At 39.6% G+C, this 21685-nt stretch overlaps 1 protein-coding gene across 1 annotated transcript in view; it reads left to right on the forward strand.

Moving 5' to 3' along the window:
• The window catches only part of LOC121514841 (NACHT, LRR and PYD domains-containing protein 12-like), a 131263-nt gene that overhangs the window by 14442 nt on the left and 95136 nt on the right, over positions 1-21685 (forward strand). The window lies entirely within an intron of this gene.

Here is a 21685-nt window from a genome sequence, read left to right on the forward strand (position 1 = left end):
TTATTGCTTCATGAATCCAGACTTGGAAGAGTCGGGCCCCTACAGATGTCCACACTCTGCTCATGCTCAGTAACCATGGTTAGTTTAGACATGGTTCAGGGCCCTGAAGTGGTCCAGGTGACATCTTTATGAGAGCTCACTCGTCACAAACAGCGGGTGTGAGAGTCGTTCATGTCTGAGGTGGAGAGGATGGACGTCTGTCGAGGATTAACAGCCAACAATGACGTAGAGGTGTGTCTGTGTTATCGTGTTTTAGTAACGTGTGGTCAGCTACGGCCTGTTAATGGCAGAAATGAAGAGAAAAGCCCCCAACATCCCAAGCTTCACAAACACTTTGTCCTCTGTCCTCTGCCTTTGATGATGTCATGATTAAAGTCTTTGATAAGCTTTAGAACAATGATGTCACCAAAGCTTATGAAACATTCAATCCATGCTTTGGATGACGTCCTCTTTAAAGTATTTAATAAGCTTTAGAACGATGACACTAAAGATTATAAAACATTCTATTCTTGCTTTTGATGATGTCGTCTTTAAAGTTGTTAAAAACTTTAGAACAATGATGTCAACAAAGCTCATAAAACAATGGAGGATGGAAAGTTGACAAGCCTTACTGACATCATTTTCAAAGGAAGAGGATGGAATGTTTACAACCTTTACTGACTTCATCTTCAAAGGCAGAGGTTGGAATGTTTACAAGCTTTACTGACATCATCATCAAAGGCAGAGGATGGAATGTTTACAAGCTTTACTGACATCATCTTCAAAGGCAGAGGATGGAATGTTTACAAGCTTCACTGACATCATCTTCAAAGGCAGAGGATTGAATGTTTACAAGCTTCACTGACGTCATTTTCAAAGGCAGAGGATGGAATATTTACAAGCTTCACTGACATCATATTCAAAGGCAGAGGATGGAATGTTTACATGCTTTTTCTGACATCATCTTCAAAGGCAGAGGATTGAATGTTTACAACCTTCACTGACATCATCTTCAAAGGCAGAGGATGGAATGTTTACAAGCTTCACTGACATCATATTCAAAGGCAGAGGAGACATCATCTTCAAAGGCAGAGGATTGAATGTTTACAACCTTCACTGACATCATCTTCAAAGGCAGAGGATGGAATATTTACAAGCTTCACTGACATCATATTCAAAGGCAGAGGATGGAATGTTTACATGCTTTTTCTGACATCATCATCAAAGGCAGAGGATTGAATGTTTACAACCTTCACTGACATCATCTTCAAAGGCAGAGGATGGAATGTTTACAAGCTTCACTGACATCATATTCAAAGGCAGAGGATGGAATGTTTACAAGCTTCACTGACATCATCTTCAAAGGCAGAGGATTGAATGTTTACAACCTTCACTGACATCATCTTCAAAGGCAGAGGATGGAATATTTACAAGCTTCACTGACATCATATTCAAAGGCAGAGGATGGAATGTTTACATGCTTTTTCTGACATCATCTTCAAAGGCAGAGGATTGAATGTTTACAAGCTTCACTGACATCATCTTCAAAGGAAGAGGATGGAATGTTTACAAGCTTCACTGACATCATCTTCAAAGGAAGAGGATGGAATGTTTACAAGCTTCACTGACATCATCTTCAAAGGCAGAGGATGGAATGTTTACAAGCTTCACTGACATCATCTTCAAAGGCAGAGGATTGAATGTTTACAAGCTTCACTGACATCATCTTCAAAGGCAGAGGATGGAATGTTTACAAGCTTTACTGACGTCATTTTGAAAGGCAGAGAATGGAATGTTGGTGAAGCTGAAGATGTTGGGTTCTTAAGTTATTTATTACGGTTTAATCTGTGTATATATTATATTTCAGAGTGTATCTGTTCATGTATATTTTAGGCTAACGATAACCTTTTTTTGTGATGTGTTGCTCTGGACTGGGGTGTTGTGGCGCCCCAGTGCCTCCAGTTGACCAGCTGCCATCATCCTCAGAGGCCTAAAACTCCGTTCACGTATGTTTGACAGGTAAAAGAACACCTCCATTTTCAAATAACCCGCCTACATGTTGCCCCAGGCTTCTGGAACATTCTGGGTGTGAATGTTCGGCCCCTGCTGTTCATCATGAGGGAAACATGAGAGTGATGTAAACTCCTGCGGCTCGGTGTCCCATCAGCCTCCTCTGCTCTAATGATGAGTTTCACGTCCTTCTGTCCATCTGTCTTCGTCCGTGGCAAACATGTGATCTGTCTTTATCCTCCCTCTGAATAAATCCGACCCTCCTCCCACTTATCCTCAGTCTGAAAGTGTTCACTGAGAAGTGTGGGAACATCCCATGTTTACAGAAATCTCCCTTACCTGCTGGTCTGTCCCACCTTTCCTTTGACTGTGTTTAAAAGTGTGGTCATTATTGAGCATTTTAATCAGATTCTAGAGAATGTAATGTTACCTGCACCTCTGTTCCTGCCTGTTACCATCCTCTTTTCCTCATCATTTTCAGACATCCTGTTTCTCATGTCCAGCTCGAGTTTTGGGAGCTTTCTGATAAACTAAGGCATGGCTGTCTTTTTGTCCATCAGGGATTGTGACTATTTTAAGAGATCTGGATTATTTTGTCTTAGCCCAGTAATCAGTGGCCGTATTTCTGCTCCCTGACAGCTTTTCATCTGGTACCACTGTGACCTCCAAATGTCTTAAAAACATATGGGGGGGGCTCTTAAACAGGAGTCAGCTCTAAGAACTGGCTCGCCCATGATAGACAAATCACATCTCAAATGATAACTGCCATGTTGAACTGTCATTTCAGTTTCATCATTACAACACAGATATACCAACATCCTTTTCCTTGTGTTGACTGTCCTTTGACCTTTGTTGGTTCCATTTTTGCCAAATAGTGGGACACAGCTCGAAGGCTGCCAGCCGTGGCCTACCCTATGGCAAAAAACTGAGTTAAAAAGACCCCCAACATGCCCAGCTTCACAGACATTCCATCCTCTGTCTTTGATGTTGTTGTCCTTTAGGGCATTAATTAGGCTTCAGAAAGATGATGTAATCCTTCCAAGTGAAAAAAAAAATTCCATCCTTGCCTTCGATGACTTCATCTTTTCATGCTAATAAAACATTCCAATCTCTGTCCTTGATGATATCATATTTTAAAGGTCAGCAAACATTCCATCCTCTGTCTTTGATGAAACTATCTTCCAAACCTTATAAAACATTCCATCCTCTGTTTTTGATGAAGTCATCTTTTAGAGGTCAGTAAAAATTCCATCCTCGGACATTGATGAAGTCCCCCCCTTTTTAGTTCATAATACATTCAATCCCATGCTCTTACATGCAGGAGAGTCTGCGCCCCCAGTTTGCATTCCAGTCCAACCAGTACCCCTCTACATTTATTATCTAAATAGTAAAGCAGGCTGAACTCCTCTAAATCAAAATGTAAATCATTGATAATGTCATTGCTGAACCCTCTAAATCAGACTGTAAATCAGTGATAATGTCATGGCTGACTTCCTCTACATCAGACTGTAAATCAGTGATAATGTCACGGCTGAACCCCTCTAAATCAGACAGTAAATCAGTGATAATGTCATGGCTGACTTCCTCTACATCAGACTGTAAATCAGTGATAATGTCATGGCTGACTTCCTCTACATCAGACTGTAAATCAGTGATAATGTCACGGCTGAACCCCTCTAAATCAGACTGTAAATCAGTGATAATGTCATGGCTGACTTCCTCTACATCAGACTGTAAATCAGTGATAATGTCATGGCTGAACCCCTCTAAATCAGACTGTAAATCAGTGATAATGTCACAGCTGAACCCCTCTGAATCAGACTGTGAATCAGTGATAATGTCACGGCTGAACTCCTCTAAATCAGACTGCAAATCAGTGATAATGTCACGGCTGAACCCCTCTAAATCAGACTGTAAATCAGTGATAATGTCACGGCTGAACCCCTCTAAATCAGACTGTAAATCAGTGATAATGTCACGGCTGAACCCCTCTAAATCAGACTGTAAGTCAGTGATAATGTCATGGCTGAACTCCTCTAAATCAGACTGTAAATCAGTGATAATGTCACGGCTGAACCCCTCTAAATCAGACTGTAAATCAGTGATAATGTCACGGCTGTAACCCTATAAATCAGACTGTAAATAAGTGATAATGTCATGGCTGAACCCCTCTAAATCAGACTGTAAATCAGTGATAATGTCACGGCTGAACCCCTCTAAATCAGACTGTAAATCAGTGATAATGTCACGGCTGAACCCCTCTAAATCAGACTGTAAATAAGTGATCATGTCATGGCTGAACCCGTCTAAATCAGACTGTAAATCAGTGATAATGTCACGGCTGAACCCCTCTAAATCAGACTGTAAATCAGTGATAATGTCACGGCTGAACTCCTCTAAATCAAAATGTAAACCAGTGATAATGTCACGGCTGAACCCCTCTAAATCAGACTGTAAATCAGTGATAATGTCACGGCTGAACTCCTCTAAATCAGAATGTAAATCAGTGATAATGTCACGGCTGAACCCCTCTAAATCAGACTGTAAATCAGTGTTAATGTCACGGCTGAACCCCTCTAAATCAGACTGTAAATCAGTAATAATGTCATGGCTGAACTCCTCTAAACCAGACTGTAAATCAGTGATAATGTCACGGCTGAACTCCTCTAAATCAGACTGTAAATCAGTGATAATGTCATTGCTGAACCCCTCTAAATCAGACTGTAAATCAGTGATAATGTCACGGCTGAACCCCTATAAATCAGACTGTAAATAAGTGATCATGTCATTGCTGAACCCCTCTAAATCAGACTGTAAATCAGTGATAATGTCATGGCTGAACCCCTATAAATCAGACTGTAAATAAGTGATCATGTCATGGCTGAACTCCTCTAAATCAGACTGTAAATCAGTGATAGTGGCACGGCTGAACCCCTCTAAATCAGACTGTAAATCAGTGATAATGTCACGGCTGAACCCCTATAAATCAGACTGTAAATAAGTGATCATGTCATGGCTGAACCCCTCTAAATCAGACTGTAAATCAGTGATAATGTCATGGCTGAACCCCTCTAAATCAGAATGTAAATCAGTGATAATATCACAGCTGAACCCCTCTAAATCAGACTGTGAATCAGTGATAATCTCATGGCTGAACCCCTCTAAATCAGACTGTAAATCAGTGATTATGTCACGGCTGAACCCCTCTAAATCAAAATGTAAATCAGTGATAATGTCACGGCTGAACCCCTCTAAATCAGACTGTAAATCAGTGATAATGTCACGGCTGAACTCCTCTACATCAGGCTGTAAATCAGTGATAATGTCACGGCTGAACTCCTCTAAAAAAGAATGTAAATCAGTGATAACGTCATGGCTGAACCCCTCTAAATCAGAATGTAAATCAGTGATAATGTCACAGCTGAACTCCTCTAAATCAGACTGTAAATCAGTGATAATGTCACGACTGAACCCTCTAAATCAGATTTTAAATCAGTGATAATGTCACGGCTGAACCCCTCTAAATCAGACTGTAAATCAGTGATAATGTCATGGCTGAAGTCCTCTAAATCAGACTGTAAATCAGTGATAATGTCACGGCTGAACTCCTCTAAATCAGACTGTAAATCAGTGATAATGTCATTGCTGAACCCCTCTAAATCAGAATATAAATCAGTGATAATGTCATGGCTGAACCCCTCTAAATCAGACTGTAAATAAGTGATAATGTCATTGCTGAACCCCTCTAAATCAGAATATAAATCAGTGATAATGTCATGGCTGAACCCTCTAAATCAGACTGTAAATCAGTGATAATGTCATGGCTGACTTCCTCTACATCAGACTGTAAATCAGTGATAATGTCACGGCTGAACCCCTCTAAATCAGACTGTAAATCAGTGATAATGTCATGGCTGAACCCCTCTAAATCAGAATGTGAATCAGTGATAATGTCATGGCTGAACTCCTCTAAATCAGACTGTAAATCAGTAATGATGTCATTGCTGAACCCCTCTAAATCAGACTGTAAATCAGTGATAATGTCATGGCTGAACCCCTCTAAATCAGACTGTAAATCAGTGATAATGTCACGGCTGAACCCCTCTAAATCAGACTGTAGGTCAGTGATAATGTCATGGCTGAACTCCTCTAAACCAGACTGTAAATCAGTGATAATGTCACGGCTGAACCCCTCTAAATCAGACTGTAAATCAGTGATAATGTCACGGCTGAACCCCTCTAAATCAGACTGTAAATCAGTGATAATGTCATGGCTGAACCCCTCTAAATCAGAATGTGAATCAGTGATAATGTCATGGCTGAACTCCTCTAAATCAGACTGTAAATCAGTAATGATGTCATTGCTGAACCCCTCTAAATCAGACTGTAAATCAGTGATAATGTCATGGCTGAACCCCTCTAAATCAGACTGTAAATCAGTGATAATGTCACGGCTGAACCCCTCTAAATCAGACTGTAGGTCAGTGATAATGTCATGGCTGAACTCCTCTAAACCAGACTGTAAATCAGTGATAATGTCACGGCTGAACCCCTCTAAATCAGACTGTAAATCAGTGATAATGTCACGGCTGAACCCCTCTAAATCAGACTGTAAATCAGTGATAATGTCATGGCTGAACCCCTCTAAATCAGAATGTGAATCAGTGATAATGTCATGGCTGAACTCCTCTAAATCAGACTATAAATCAGTGATAATGTCATTGCTGAACCCCTCTAAATCAGACTGTAAATCAGTGATAATGTCATGGCTGAACCCCTCTAAATCAGACTGTAAATCAGTGATAATATCATGTCTGAAGTCCTCTAAATCAGACTGTAAATCAGTCATGATGTCATTGCTGAACCCCTCTAAATCAGACTGTAAATCAGTGATAATGTCATGGCTGAACCCCTCTAAATCAGACTGTAAATCAGTGATAATGTCACAGCTGAACCCCTCTAAATCAGACTGTAAATCAGTGATAATGTCATGGCTGAACTCCTCTAAATCAGACTGTAAATCAGTGATAATGTCACGGCTGAACCCCTCTAAATCAGACTGTAAATCAGTGATAATGTCACGGCTGAACTCCTCTAAATCAGAATGTAAATCAGTGATAATGTCACGGCTGAACCCCTCTAAATCAGACTGTAAATCAGTGACAATGTCACGGCTGAACTCCTCTAAATCAGACTGTAAGTCAGTGATAATGTCATGGCTGAACTCCTCTAAATCAGACTGTAAATCAGTGATAATGTCACGGCTGAACCCCTCTAAATCAGACTGTAAATCACTGATAATGTCACGGCTGAACCCCTCTAAATCAGACTGTAAATCAGTGATAATGTCACGGCTGAACCCCTCTAAATCAGACTGTAAATCAGTGATAATGTCATGGCTGAACCCCTCTAAATCAGACTGTAAATCAGTGATAATGTCATGGCTGAACCCCTCTAAATCAGACTGTAAATCAGTGATAATGTCACGGCTGAACCCCTCTAAATAAGACTGTAAAACAGTGATAATGTCAAAGCTGAACCCTCTAAATCAGACTGTAAATCAGTGATAATGTCATGGCTGAACCCCTCTAAATCAGACTGTAAATCACTGATAATGTCACGGCTGAACCCCTCTAAATCAGACTGTAAATCAGTGATAATGTCACGGCTGAACCCCTCTAAATCAGACTGTAAATCAGTGATAATGTCACGGCTGAACCCCTATAAATCAGACTGTAAATAAGTGATCATGTCATGGCTGAACCCCTCTAAATCAGACTGTAAATCAGTGATAATGTCACGGCTGAACCCCTCTAAATCAGACTGTAAATCAGTGATAATGTCACGGCTGAACCCCTATAAATCAGACTGTAAATAAGTGATCATGTCATGGCTGAACCCCTCTAAATCAGACTGTAAATCAGTGATAATGTCACGGCTGAACCCCTCTAAATCAGACTGTAAATCAGTGACAATGTCACGGCTGAACTCCTCTAAATCAGACTGTAAGTCAGTGATAATGTCATGGCTGAACTCCTCTAAATCAGACTGTAAATCAGTGATAATGTCACGGCTGAACTCCTCTAAATCAGACTGTAAATCACTGATAATGTCACGGCTGAACCCCTCTAAATCAGACTGTAAATCAGTGATAATGTCACGGCTGAACCCCTCTAAATCAGACTGTAAATCAGTGATAATGTCACGGCTGAACCCCTATAAATCAGACTGTAAATAAGTGATAATGTCATGGCTGAACCCCTCTAAATCAGACTGTAAATCAGTGATAATGTCACGGCTGAACCCCTCTAAATCAGACTGTAAATCAGTGATAATGTCACGGCTGAACCCCTATAAATCAGACTGTAAATAAGTGATCATGTCATGGCTGAACCCCTCTAAATCAGACTGTGAATCAGTGATAATCTCATGGCTGAACCCCTCTAAATCAGACTGTAAATCAGTGATTATGTCACGGCTGAACCCTCTAAATCAAAATGTAAATCAGTGATAATGTCATGGCTGAACCCCTCTAAATCAGACAGTAAATCAGTGATAATGTCACGGCTGAACTCCTCTACATCAGGCTGTAAATCAGTGATAATGTCACGGCTGAACTCCTCTAAAAAAGAATGTAAATCAGTGATAATGTCATGGCTGAACCCCTCTAAATCAGAATGTAAATCAGTGATAATGTCACAGCTGAACTCCTCAAAATCAGACTGTAAATCAGTGAAAATGTCACAACTGAACCCTCTAAATCAGATTTTAAATCAGTGATAATGTCACGGCTGAACCCCTCTAAATCAGACTGTAAATCAGTGATAATGTCATGGCTGAAGTCCTCTAAATCAGAATGTAATTCAGTGATAATGTCATGGCTGAAGTCCTCTAAATCAGACAGTAAATCATAGATAATATCATGGCTGAACCCCTCTAAATCAGAATGTAAATCAGTGATAATATCATGGCTGAACCCCTCTAAATCAGACTGTAAATCAGTGATAATGTCATGGCTGAAGTCCTCTTAATCAGAATGTAAATCAGTGATAATGTCACAGCTGAACTCCTCTAAATCAGACTATAAATCATAGATAATGTCACGGCTGAACCCCTCTAAATCAGACTGTAAATCAGTGATAATGTCATGGCTGAAGTCCTCTAAATCAGATAGTAAATCAGTGATAATATCATGGCTGAAAGCCTCTAAATCAGACTGTAAATCAGTGATAATGTCATGGCTGAAGTCCTCTAAATCAGAATGTAAATCAGTGATAATGTCACAGCTGAACTCCTCTAAATCAGACTATAAATCATAGATAATGTCACGGCTGAACCCCTCTAAATCAGACTGTAAATCAGTGATAATGTCATGGCTGAAGTCCTCTAAATCAGATAGTAAATCAGTGATAATATCATGGCTGAAAGCCTCTAAATCAGACTGTAAATCAGTGATAATGTCATGGCTGAAGTCCTCTAAATCAGAATGTAAATCAGTGATAATGTCACAGCTGAACTCCTCTAAATCAGAATATAAATCATAGATAATGTCATGGCTGAACCCCTCTAAATCAGACTGTAAATCAGTGATAATGTCATGGCTGAAGTCCTCTAAATCAGAATGTAAATCAGTGATAATATCATGGCTGAACCCCTCTAAATCAGACTGTAAGTCAGTGATAATGTCATGGCTGAACTCCTCTAAACCGGACTGTAAATCAGTGATAATGTCATGGCTGAACCCCTCTAAATCAGACTGTAAATCAGTGATAATGTCATGGCTGACTTCCTCTACATCAGACTGTAAATCAGTGATAATGTCACAGCTGAACCCTCTTAATCAGACTGTAAATCAGTGATAATGTCATGGCTGAACCCCTCTAAATCAGAATGTAAATCAGTGATAATGTCACAGCTGAACCCTCTAAATCAGACTGTAAATCAGTGATAATGTCACGGCTGAACCCCTCTAAATCAGACTGTAAGTCAGTGATAATGTCATGGCTGAAGTCCTCTAAATCAGAATGTAAATCAGTGATAATGTCATGGCTGAACCCCTCTAAATCAGACTGTAAATCAGTGATAATGTCACGGCTGAACCCTCTAAATCAGACTGTAAATCAGTGATAATGTCACGGCTGACTTCCTCTACATCAGACTGTAAATCAGTGATAATGTCACGGCTGAACTCCTCTAAATCAGACTGTAAATCAGTGATAATGTCATGGCTGAACCCCTCTAAATCAGAATGTGAATCAGTGATAATGTCATGGCTGAACTCCTCTAAATCAGACTGTAAATCAGTGATAATGTCACGGCTGAACTCCTCTAAATCAAAATGTAAATCAGTGATAATGTCATTGCTGAACCCCTCTAAATCAGACTGTAAATCGGTGATAATGTCATGGCTGAACCCCTCTAAATCAGACTGTAAATCAGTGATAATATCATGGCTGAACCCCTCTAAATCAGACTGTAAATCAGTGATAATGTCACGGCTGAAGTCCTCTAAATCAGACTGTAAATCAGTAAAAACGTCACAGCTGAACCCCTCTAAATCAGACTGTAAATCAATGATAATGTCATGGCTGAAGTCCTCTAAATCAGACTGTAAATGAGTGATATTTTCATGGCTGAACCCCTCTAAATCAGACTGTAAATCAGTGATAATGTCACGGCTGAACTCCTCTAAATCAGACTGTAAATCAGTAATAATGTCACGGCTGAAGTCCTCTAAATCAGAATGTAAATCAGTGATAATGTCATGGCTGACTTCCTCTACATCAGACTGTAAATCAGTGATAATGTCACGGCTGAACCCCTCTAAATCAGAATGTAAATCAGTGATAATGTCACAGCTGAACTCCTCTAAATCAGACTGTAAATCAGTGATAATGTCACGACTGAACCCTCTAAATCAGATTTTAAATCAGTGATAATGTCACGGCTGAACCCCTCTAAATCAGACTGTAAATCAGTGATAATGTCATGGCTGAAGTCCTCTAAATCAGAATGTAATTCAGTGATAATGTCATGGCTGAAGTCCTCTAAATCAGACTATAAATCAGTGATAATGTCATGGCTGAACCCCTCTAAATCAGACTGTAAATCAGTGATAATGTCATGGCTGAACTCCTCTAAATCAGACTGTAAATCAGTGATAATGTCACGGCTGAACCCCTCTAAATCAGACTGTAAATCAGTGATAATGTCACGGCTGAACTCCTCTAAATCAGACTGTAAATCAGTGATAATGTCATTGCTGAACCCCTCTAAATCAGAATATAAATCAGTGATAATGTCATGGCTGAACCCCTCTAAATCAGACTGTAAATAAGTGATAATGTCTTGGCTGAACCCTCTAAATCAGACTGTAAATCAGTGATAATGTCATGGCTGAAGTCCTCTTAATCAGAATGTAAATCAGTGATAATGTCACGGCTGAACCCCTCTAAATCAGACTGTAAATCAGTGATAATGTCATGGCTGAAGGCCTCTAAATCAGACTGTAAATCAGTGATAATGTCAGGGCTGAACTCCTCTAAATCAGACTGTAAATCAGTGATAATGTCATGGCTGAACCCCTCTAAATCAGACTGTAAATCAGTGATAATGTCATGGCTGAAGTCCTCTTAATCAGACTGTAAATCAGTGATAATGTCACGGCTGAACCCCTCTAAATCAGACTGTAAATCAGTGATAATGTCATGGCTGAACCCCTCTAAATCAGACTGTAAATCAGTGATAATATCATGTCTGAAGTCCTCTAAATCAGACTGTAAATCAGTCATGATGTCATTGCTGAACCCCTCTAAATCAGACTGTAAATCAGTGATAATGTCATGGCTGAACCCCTCTAAATCAGACTGTAAATCAGTGATAATGTCACAGCTGAACCCCTCTAAATCAGACTGTAAATCAGTGATAATGTCATGGCTGAACTCCTCTAAATCAGACTGTAAATCAGTGATAATGTCACGGCTGAACCCCTCTAAATCAGACTGTAAATCAGTGATAATGTCACGTATGAACGCCTCTAATTCAGACTGTAAATCAGTGATAATGTCACGGCTGAACCCTCTAAATCAGACTGTAAATCAGTGATAATGTCACGGCTGACTTCCTCTAAATCAGACTGTAAATAAGTGATCATGTCATGGCTGAACCCCTCTAAATCAGACTGTAAATCAGTGATAATGTCACGGCTGAACCCCTCTAAATCAGACTGTAAATCAGTGATAATGTCACGGCTGAACCCCTCTAAATCAGACTGTAAATCAGTGATAATGTCACGGCTGAACCCCTCTAAATCAGACTGTAAATCAGTGATAATGTCACGGCTGAACCCCTCTAAATCAGACTGTAAATCAGTGATAATGTCATGGCTGAACTCCTCTAAATCAGACTGTAAATCAGTGATAATGTCACGGCTGAACCCCTCTAAATCAGACTGTAAATCAGTGATAATGTCACGGCTGAACCCCTATAAATCAGACTGTAAATAAGTGATCATGTCATGGCTGAACCCCTCTAAATCAGACTGTAAATCAGTGATAATGTCACGGCTGAACCCCTCTAAATCAGACTGTAAATCAGTGATAATGTCACGGCTGAACCCCTCTAAATCAGACTGTAAATCAGTGATAATGTCACGGCTGAACCCCTATAAATCAGACTGTAAATAAGTGATCATGTCATGGCTGAACCCCTCTAAATCAGACTGTAAATCAGTGATAATATCATGGCTGAACCCCTCTAAATCAGAATGTAAATCAGTGATAATATCATGGCTGAACCCCTCTAAATCAGACTGTAAATCAGTGATAATGTCATGGCTGAAGTCCTCTTAATCAGAATGTAAATCAGTGATAATGTCACAGCTGAACTCCTCTAAATCAGACTATAAATCATAGATAATGTCACGGCTGAACCCCTCTAAATCAGACTGTAAATCAGTGATAATGTCATGGCTGAAGTCCTCTAAATCAGATAGTAAATCAGTGATAATATCATGGCTGAAAGCCTCTAAATCAGACTGTAAATCAGTGATAATGTCATGGCTGAAGTCCTCTAAATCAGAATGTAAATCAGTGATAATGTCACAGCTGAACTCCTCTAAATCAGACTATAAATCATAGATAATGTCATGGCTGAACCCCTCTAAATCAGACTGTAAATCAGTGATAATGTCATGGCTGAAGTCCTCTAAATCAGAATGTAAATCAGTGATAATATCATGGCTGAACCCCTCTAAATCAGACTGTAAGTCAGTGATAATGTCATGGCTGAACTCCTCTAAACCGGACTGTAAATCAGTGATAATGTCATGGCTGAACCCCTCTAAATCAGACTGTAAATCAGTGATAATGTCACGGCTGAACCCCTCTAAATTAGACTGTAAATCAGTGATAATGTCACAGCTGAACCCTCTTAATCAGACTGTAAATCAGTGATAATGTCATGGCTGAACCCCTCTAAATCAGAATGTAAATCAGTGATAATGTCACAGCTTAACCCTCTAAATCAGACTGTAAATCAGTGATAATGTCACGGCTGAACCCCTCTAAATCAAAATGTAAATCAGTGATAATGTCATGGCTGAACCCCTCTAAATCAGAATGTAAATCAGTGATAATGTCATGGCTGAACCCTCTAAATCAGACTGTAAATCAGTGATAATGTCATGGCTGAACCCTCTACATCATACTGTAAATCAGTGATAATGTCATGGCTGAACCCCTCTAAATCAGACTGTAAGTCAGTGATAATGTCATGGCTGAACTCCTCTAAATCAGACTGTAAATCAGTGATAATGTCATTGCTGAACCCCTCTAAATCAGACTGTAAATCAGTGATAATGTCATGGCTGAACTCCTCTAAATCAGACTGTAAATCAGTGAAAATCTCAGGGCTGAACTCCTCTACATCAGTCTGTAATTCAGTGATAATGTCATGGCTGAACTCCTCTAAATCAGACTGTAAATCAATGATAATGTCACAGCTGAACTCCTCTAAATCAGACTATAAATCATAGATAATGTCACGGCTGAACCCCTCTAAATCAGACAGTAAATCAGTGATAATGTCACGGCTGAAGTCCTCTAAATCAGAATGTAAATCAGTGATAATGTCACAGCTGAACCCCTCTAAATCAGACTGTAAATCAATGATAATGTCATGGCTGAAGTCCTCTAAATCAGACTGTAAATGAGTGATATTTTCATGGCTGAACCCCTCTAAATCAGACTGTAAATCAGTGATAATGTCACGGCTGAACTCCTCTAAATCAGACTGTAAATCAGTGACAATGTCACGGCTGAACTCCTCTAAATCAGACTGTAAGTCAGTGATAATGTCATGGCTGAACTCCTCTAAATCAGACTGTAAATCAGTGATAATGTCACGGCTGAACCCCTCTAAATCAGACTGTAAATCACTGATAATGTCACGGCTGAACCCCTCTACATCAGACTGTAAATCAGTGATAATGTCACGGCTGAACCCCTCTAAATCAGACTGTAAATCAGTGATAATGTCACGGCTGAACCCCTCTAAATCAGAATGTAAATCAGTGATAATATCATGGCTGAACCCCTCTAAATCAGACTGTAAATCAGTGATAATGTCACGGCTGAACCCCTATAAATCAGACTGTAAATCAGTGATAATGTCACGGCTGAACTCCTCTAAATCAGACTGTAAATCAGTGATAATGTCATGGCTGAACCCCTCTAAATCAGACTGTAAATCAGTGATAATGTCACGGCTGAACCCCTCTAAATCAGACTGTAAATCAGTGATAATGTCACGGCTGAACCCCTCTAAATCAGACTGTAAATCAGTGATAATGTCACGGCTGAACCCCTCTAAATCAGACTTTAAATAAGTGATAATGTCTTGGCTTAACCCTCTAAATCAGACTGTAAATCAGTGATAATGTCATGGCTGAAGTCCTCTAAATCAGAATGTAAATCAGTGATAATGTCACAGCTGAACTCCTCTAAATCAGACTATAAATCATAGATAATGTCACGGCTGAACCCCTCTAAATCAGACTGTAAATCAGTGATAATGTCATGGCTGAAGTCCTCTAAATCAGATAGTAAATCAGTGATAATATCATGGCTGAAAGCCTCTAAATCAGACTGTAAATCAGTGATAATGTCATGGCTGAAGTCCTCTAAATCAGAATGTAAATCAGTGATAATGTCACAGCTGAACTCCTCTAAATCAGAATATAAATCATAGATAATGTCATGGCTGAACCCCTCTAAATCAGACTGTAACTCAGCGATAATGTCATGGCTGAAGTCCTCTAAATCAGAATGTAAATCAGTGATAATATCATGGCTGAACCCCTCTAAATCAGACTGTAAGTCAGTGATAATGTCATGGCTGAACTCCTCTAAATCAGACTGTAAATCAGTGATAATGTCACGGCTGAACCCCTCTAAATCAGACTGTAAATCAGTGATAATGTCACGGCTGAACCCCTCTAAATCAGACTGTAAATCAGTGATAATGTCACGGCTGAACCCCTCTAAATCAGACTGTAAATCAGTGATAATGTCACGGCTGAACCCCTCTAAATCAGACTGTAAATCAGTGATAATGTCATGGCTGAACCCCTCTAAATCAGACTGTAAATCAGTGATAATGTCACGGCTGAACCCCTCTAAATCAGACTGTAAATCAGTGATAATGTCACGGCTGAACCCCTATAAATCAGACTGTAAATAAGTGATCATGTCATGGCTGAACCCCTCTAAATCAGACTGTAAATCAGTGATAATGTCACGGCTGAACCCCTCTAAATCAGACTGTAAATCAGTGATAATGTCACGGCTGAACCCCTCTAAATCAGACTGTAAATCAGTGATAATGTCACGGCTGAACCCCTATAAATCAGAATATAAATCATAGATAATGTCATGGCTGAACCCCTCTAAATCAGACTGTAAATCAGTGATAATGTCATGGCTGAAGTCCTCTTAATCAGAATGTAAATCAGTGATAATGTCACAGCTGAACTCCTCTAAATCAGAATATAAATCATAGATAATGTCATGGCTGAACCCCTCTAAATCAGACTGTAAATCAGTGATAATGTCATGGCTGAAGTCCTCTAAATCAGATAGTAAATCAGTGATAATATCATGGCTGAAAGCCTCTAAATCAGACTGTAAATCAGTGATAATGTCATGGCTGAAGTCCTCTAAATCAGAATGTAAATCAGTGATAATGTCACAGCTGAACTCCTCTAAATCAGAATATAAATCATAGATAATGTCATGGCTGAACCCCTCTAAATCAGACTGTAACTCAGCGATAATGTCATGGCTGAAGTCCTCTAAATCAGAATGTAAATCAGTGATAATATCATGGCTGAACCCCTCTAAATCAGACTGTAAGTCAGTGATAATGTCATGGCTGAACTCCTCTAAACCGGACTGTAAATCAGTGATAATGTCATGGCTGAACCCCTCTAAATCAGACTGTAAATCAGTGATAATGTCACAGCTGAACCCTCTTAATCAGACTGTAAATCAGTGATAATGTCATGGCTGAACCCCTCTAAATCAGAATGTAAATCAGTGATAATGTCACAGCTTAACCCTCTAAATCAGACTGTAAATCAGTGATAATGTCACGGCTGAACCCCTCTAAATCAGAATGTAAATCAGTGATAATGTCATGGCTGAACCCCTCTAAATCAGAATGTAAATCAGTGATAATATCATGGCTGAACCCCTCTAAATCAGACTGTAAATCAGTGATAATGTCACGGCTGAACCCTCTAAATCAGACTGTAAATCAGTGATAATGTCACGGCTGACTTCCTCTACATCAGACTGTAAATCAGTGATAATGTCACGGCTGAACTCCTCTAAATCAGACTGTAAATCAGTGATAATGTCATGGCTGAACCCCTCTAAATCAGAATGTGAATCAGTGATAATGTCATGGCTGAACTCCTCTAAATCAGACTGTAAATCAGTGATAATGTCACGGCTGAACTCCTCTAAATCAAAATGTAAATCAGTGATAATGTCATTGCTGAACCCCTCTAAATCAGACTGTAAATCGGTGATAATGTCATGGCTGAACCCCTCTAAATCAGACTGTAAATCAGTGATAATATCATGGCTGAACCCCTCTAAATCAGACAGTAAATCAGTGATAATGTCACGGCTGAAGTCCTCTAAATCAGACTGTAAATCAGTAAAAACGTCACAGCTGAACCCCTCTAAATCAGACTGTAAATCAATGATAATGTCATGGCTGAAGTCCTCTAAATCAGACTGTAAATGAGTGATATTTTCATGGCTGAACCCCTCTAAATCAGACTGTAAATCAGTGATAATGTCACGGCTGAACTCCTCTAAATCAGACTGTAAATCAGTAATAATGTCACGGCTGAAGTCCTCTAAATCAGAATGTAAATCAGTGATAATGTCACGGCTGAACTCCTCTAAAAAAGAATGTAAATCAGTGATAATGTCATGGCTGAACCCCTCTAAATCAGAATGTAAATCAGTGATAATGTCACAGCTGAACTCCTCTAAATCAGACTGTAAATCAGTGATAATGTCATGGCTGAAGTCCTCTAAATCAGAATGTAATTCAGTGATAATGTCATGGCTGAAGTCCTCTAAATCAGACAGTAAATCATAGATAATATCATGGCTGAACCCCTCTAAATCAGAATGTAAATCAGTGATAATATCATGGCTGAACCCCTCTAAATCAGAATGTAAATCAGTGATAATATCATGGCTGAACCCCTCTAAATCAGACTGTAAATTAGTGATAATGTCATGGCTGAAGTCCTCTTAATCAGAATGTAAATCAGTGATAATGTCACAGCTGAACTCCTCTAAATCAGACTATAAATCATAGATAATGTCACGGCTGAACCCCTCTAAATCAGACTGTAAATCAGTGATAATGTCATGGCTGAAGTCCTCTAAATCAGATAGTAAATCAGTGATAATGTCATGGCTGAACCCCTCTAAATCAGAATGTAAATCAGTGATAATATCATGGCTGAACCCCTCTAAATCAGACTGTAAATCAGTGATAATGTCATGGCTGAAGTCCTCTAAATCAGAATGTAAATCAGTGATAATGTCACAGCTGAACTCCTCTAAATCAGAATATAAATCATAGATAATGTCATGGCTGAACCCCTCTAAATCAGACTGTAAATCAGTGATAATGTCATGGCTGAAGTCCTCTAAATCAGAATGTAAATCAGTGATAATATCATGGCTGAACCCCTCTAAATCAGACTGTAAGTCAGTGATAATGTCATGGCTGAACTCCTCTAAACCGGACTGTAAATCAGTGATAATGTCATGGCTGAACCCCTCTAAATTAGACTGTAAATCAGTGATAATGTCACGGCTGAACCCCTCTAAATTAGACTGTAAATCAGTGATAATGTCACAGCTGAACCCTCTTAATCAGACTGTAAATCAGTGAAAATGTCATGGCTGAACCCCTCTAAATCAGACTGTAAGTCAGTGATAATGTCATGGCTGAACCCTCTAAATCAGACTGTAAATCAGTGATAATGTCACGGCTGAACCCCTCTAAATCAGACTGTAAGTCAGTGATAATGTCATGGCTGAAGTCCTCTAAATCAGAATGTAAATCAGTGATAATGTCATGGCTGAACCCCTCTAAATCAGACTGTAAGTCAGTGATAATGTCACGGCTGAAGTCCTCTAAATCAGACTGTAAATCAGTGATAATATCATGGCTGAACCACTCTAAATCAGACTGTAAATCAGTGATAATGTCACAGCTGAAGTCCTCTAAATCAGACTGTAAATCAGTAAAAAAGTCACAGCTGAACCCCTCTAAATCAGACTGTAAATCAATGATAATGTCATGGCTGAAGTCCTCTAAATCAGACTGTAAATGAGTGATATTGTCATGGCTGAACCCCTCTAAATCAGACTGTAAATCAGTGATAATGTCACGGCTGAACTCCTCTAAATCAGACTGTAAATCAGTAATAATGTCACGGCTGAACTCCTCTAAATCAGACTGTAAATCAGTAATAATGTCATGGCTCAACCCCTCTAAATCAGACTGTAAATCAGTGATAATGTCACGGCTGAACCCCTCTAAATCAGACTGTAAATCAGTGATCATGTCATGGTTGAACCCCTCTAAATCAAAATATAATCAGTGATAATGTCATGGCTGAACTCCTCTAAATCAGACTGTAAGTCAGTGATAATGTCATGGCTGAACCCCTCTAAATCAGACTGTAAATCAGTGATAATGTCACGGCTGAACTCCTCTAAATCAGACTGGAAATCAGTGATAACGTCACAGCTGAACCCCTCTAAATCAGACTGTAAATCAGTGATAATGTCATGGCTGAACCCCTCTAAATCAGACTGTAAATCAGTGATAATATCATGGCTGAACCCCTCTAAATCAGACTGTAAATCAGTGATTATGTCACAGCTGAACCCCTCTAAATCAAAATGTAAATCAGTGATAATGTCACGGCTGAACCCCTCTAAATCAGACTGTAAATCAGTGATAATGTCACGGCTGAACTCCTCTACATCAGGCTGTAAATCAGTGATAATGTCATGGCTGAACTCCTCTAAATCAGACTGTAAATCAATGATAATGTCATGGCTGAACCCCTCTAAATCAGACTGTAAATCAGTGATAATGTCACAGCTGAACCCTCTAAATCAGACTGTAAATCAGTGATAATGTCATGGCTGAACCCCTCTAAATCAGACTGTAAGTCAGTGATAATGTCATGGCTGAAGTCCTCTAAATCAGAATGTAAATCAGTGATAATGTCACAGCTGAACTCCTCTAAATCAGACTGTAAATCAGTTATAATGTCACAGCTGAACCCTCTAAATCAGAATGTAAATCAGTGATAATGTCACAGCTGAACTCCTCTAAATCAGACTGTAAATCAGTTATAATGTCACAGCTGAACCCTCTAAATCAGACTGTAAATCAGTGATAATGTCTAAATCAGACGCTGAGGGCCACAGGTGTGGTCAGTGGGCAGGTGCTGATCTTGTTCAGTGGAAGGGAACAGCGGTGAGGGAGGAGAGCGAACATTAAAGAATTTCAGAGGGAGATAAACCCAGGGTGGGTGAGACGGGGGAGGCTGAGAGGGGGCGAGCGGCGGGTTCAGGCAGCTGGTGTAATTACAGAGCGGCGAGCACACAGAGAGAAGAAAGGGAGCCAAGAAACAAAAAGTTGTAGAAGTCCTGGATCTGGTCTCCTCCTCTCTGTTCTGCCTTCAGCAGCTGTCTGCCAGCTGGACCACAGAAAGGTTCCCCTCCTCACCTGAACGGCCAGTTTACTCCCATCAGCTCCACCTGAGAGGGAACCTGATCCCCCACAGGTCAGACAGACCCGTTTAGAGCTGCTGGCTTTGAAAGAGTTAAACTGGAATGTGTTCATGATCACATTAGCCTGATAACTGGGGGTAAGATATGCTCATGTAGAGCAGTGGTTTCCAACCTGGGGTCCAGGACCCCCTGGAAGGGATCCAGAGATCTTAGGGGGGTTGTTGGGACCTGCTGATGATGGACCTCGAAAAGAAGATGCCAGTAGTTTCTGGGTTTCCTGTTCTAAACTGAACCAAACTGGGCTGCTTGGTGGAATCCTACCGGTACTTCCTGGTTACCAGTGACTGTCCTCTTATTTACGTACCTTTATATGACCTTTAACCCCAGGGATGGATCAGACAGGGGTGCAGCAGAGTGCAGTCTTGATTTAACAGAATACCACCCATTCTCCAGCAGAGAACTACATCCAGAAAGTTCTCCTCCTCATGGAGGACGTTTGTGGGTCATGTTCCAGCTCTGACAGTTTTTGGTTCTTTCAGTAGAAACAGGAAATGACCTGTAGCTCCAGCTCTGTCAGCACAGAAGAAGAAAACAAAGGTGAGTCTTTGTAGCTGCTGTGGAACCGAGGCCTGAAGGCATCATTAGAGACACCGGTCTACTCATTCTACTTTGAATTTTGTCATTTTAGTCTGATTTAGTTTAGTTTTATTTGATTTCATTTAACCTGTTTTATTTAATTAAACTTAATATGATTTAATCTGACTCAAATAGCTATTATATGTTTCATTTAATTTTAATTTCATTTTGTTGTATTTCATTTAATTTATTTTGTTTAATGTAATTTAATCTAATCTTATTTTTTTATTTTATTTCTTATTATTTATTATATTTGATTTTTATTTGATTTCATTTTATTTTGTTTAATTTTATTATATTCTATTTTATTTTAGAGTGGTTCTAATGCGTCAGGGTAAGTGTTGATATAAAATGGATGAGGCTGTTTTACTGTGGAGCAGGACACAGACGAAGTGCTGAAGGGAAAATATTTAAAACTAAAAATATAAATGAGATAAAAATTCCCACACAGCTCTGTCTGAAGGTTTGATGATCTCTCTTCTTAAAGCGACAGGAACTAAGAACCTGACCTGGTGGACTCTGGCGCCCTCTGGAGTTCTGCTCTGTGGTGACACCTATAGTGAGTTTTTATTTAACATTAAAGTCAGGAACCATGAGAGTGCAGCACAGAAGAGCAGTAGTGTTAGAGTTAGAGTTAGAAAATACAAACATAACATCCTACTCTGGAGAAAACATCTGGATTCTGAGATTACAGTTACGATTCTGAAATAAAG

This window comes from Cheilinus undulatus, linkage group 9 (genome assembly GCF_018320785.1).
Source record: "Cheilinus undulatus linkage group 9, ASM1832078v1, whole genome shotgun sequence".
NCBI lineage: Eukaryota > Metazoa > Chordata > Actinopteri > Labriformes > Labridae > Cheilinus > Cheilinus undulatus.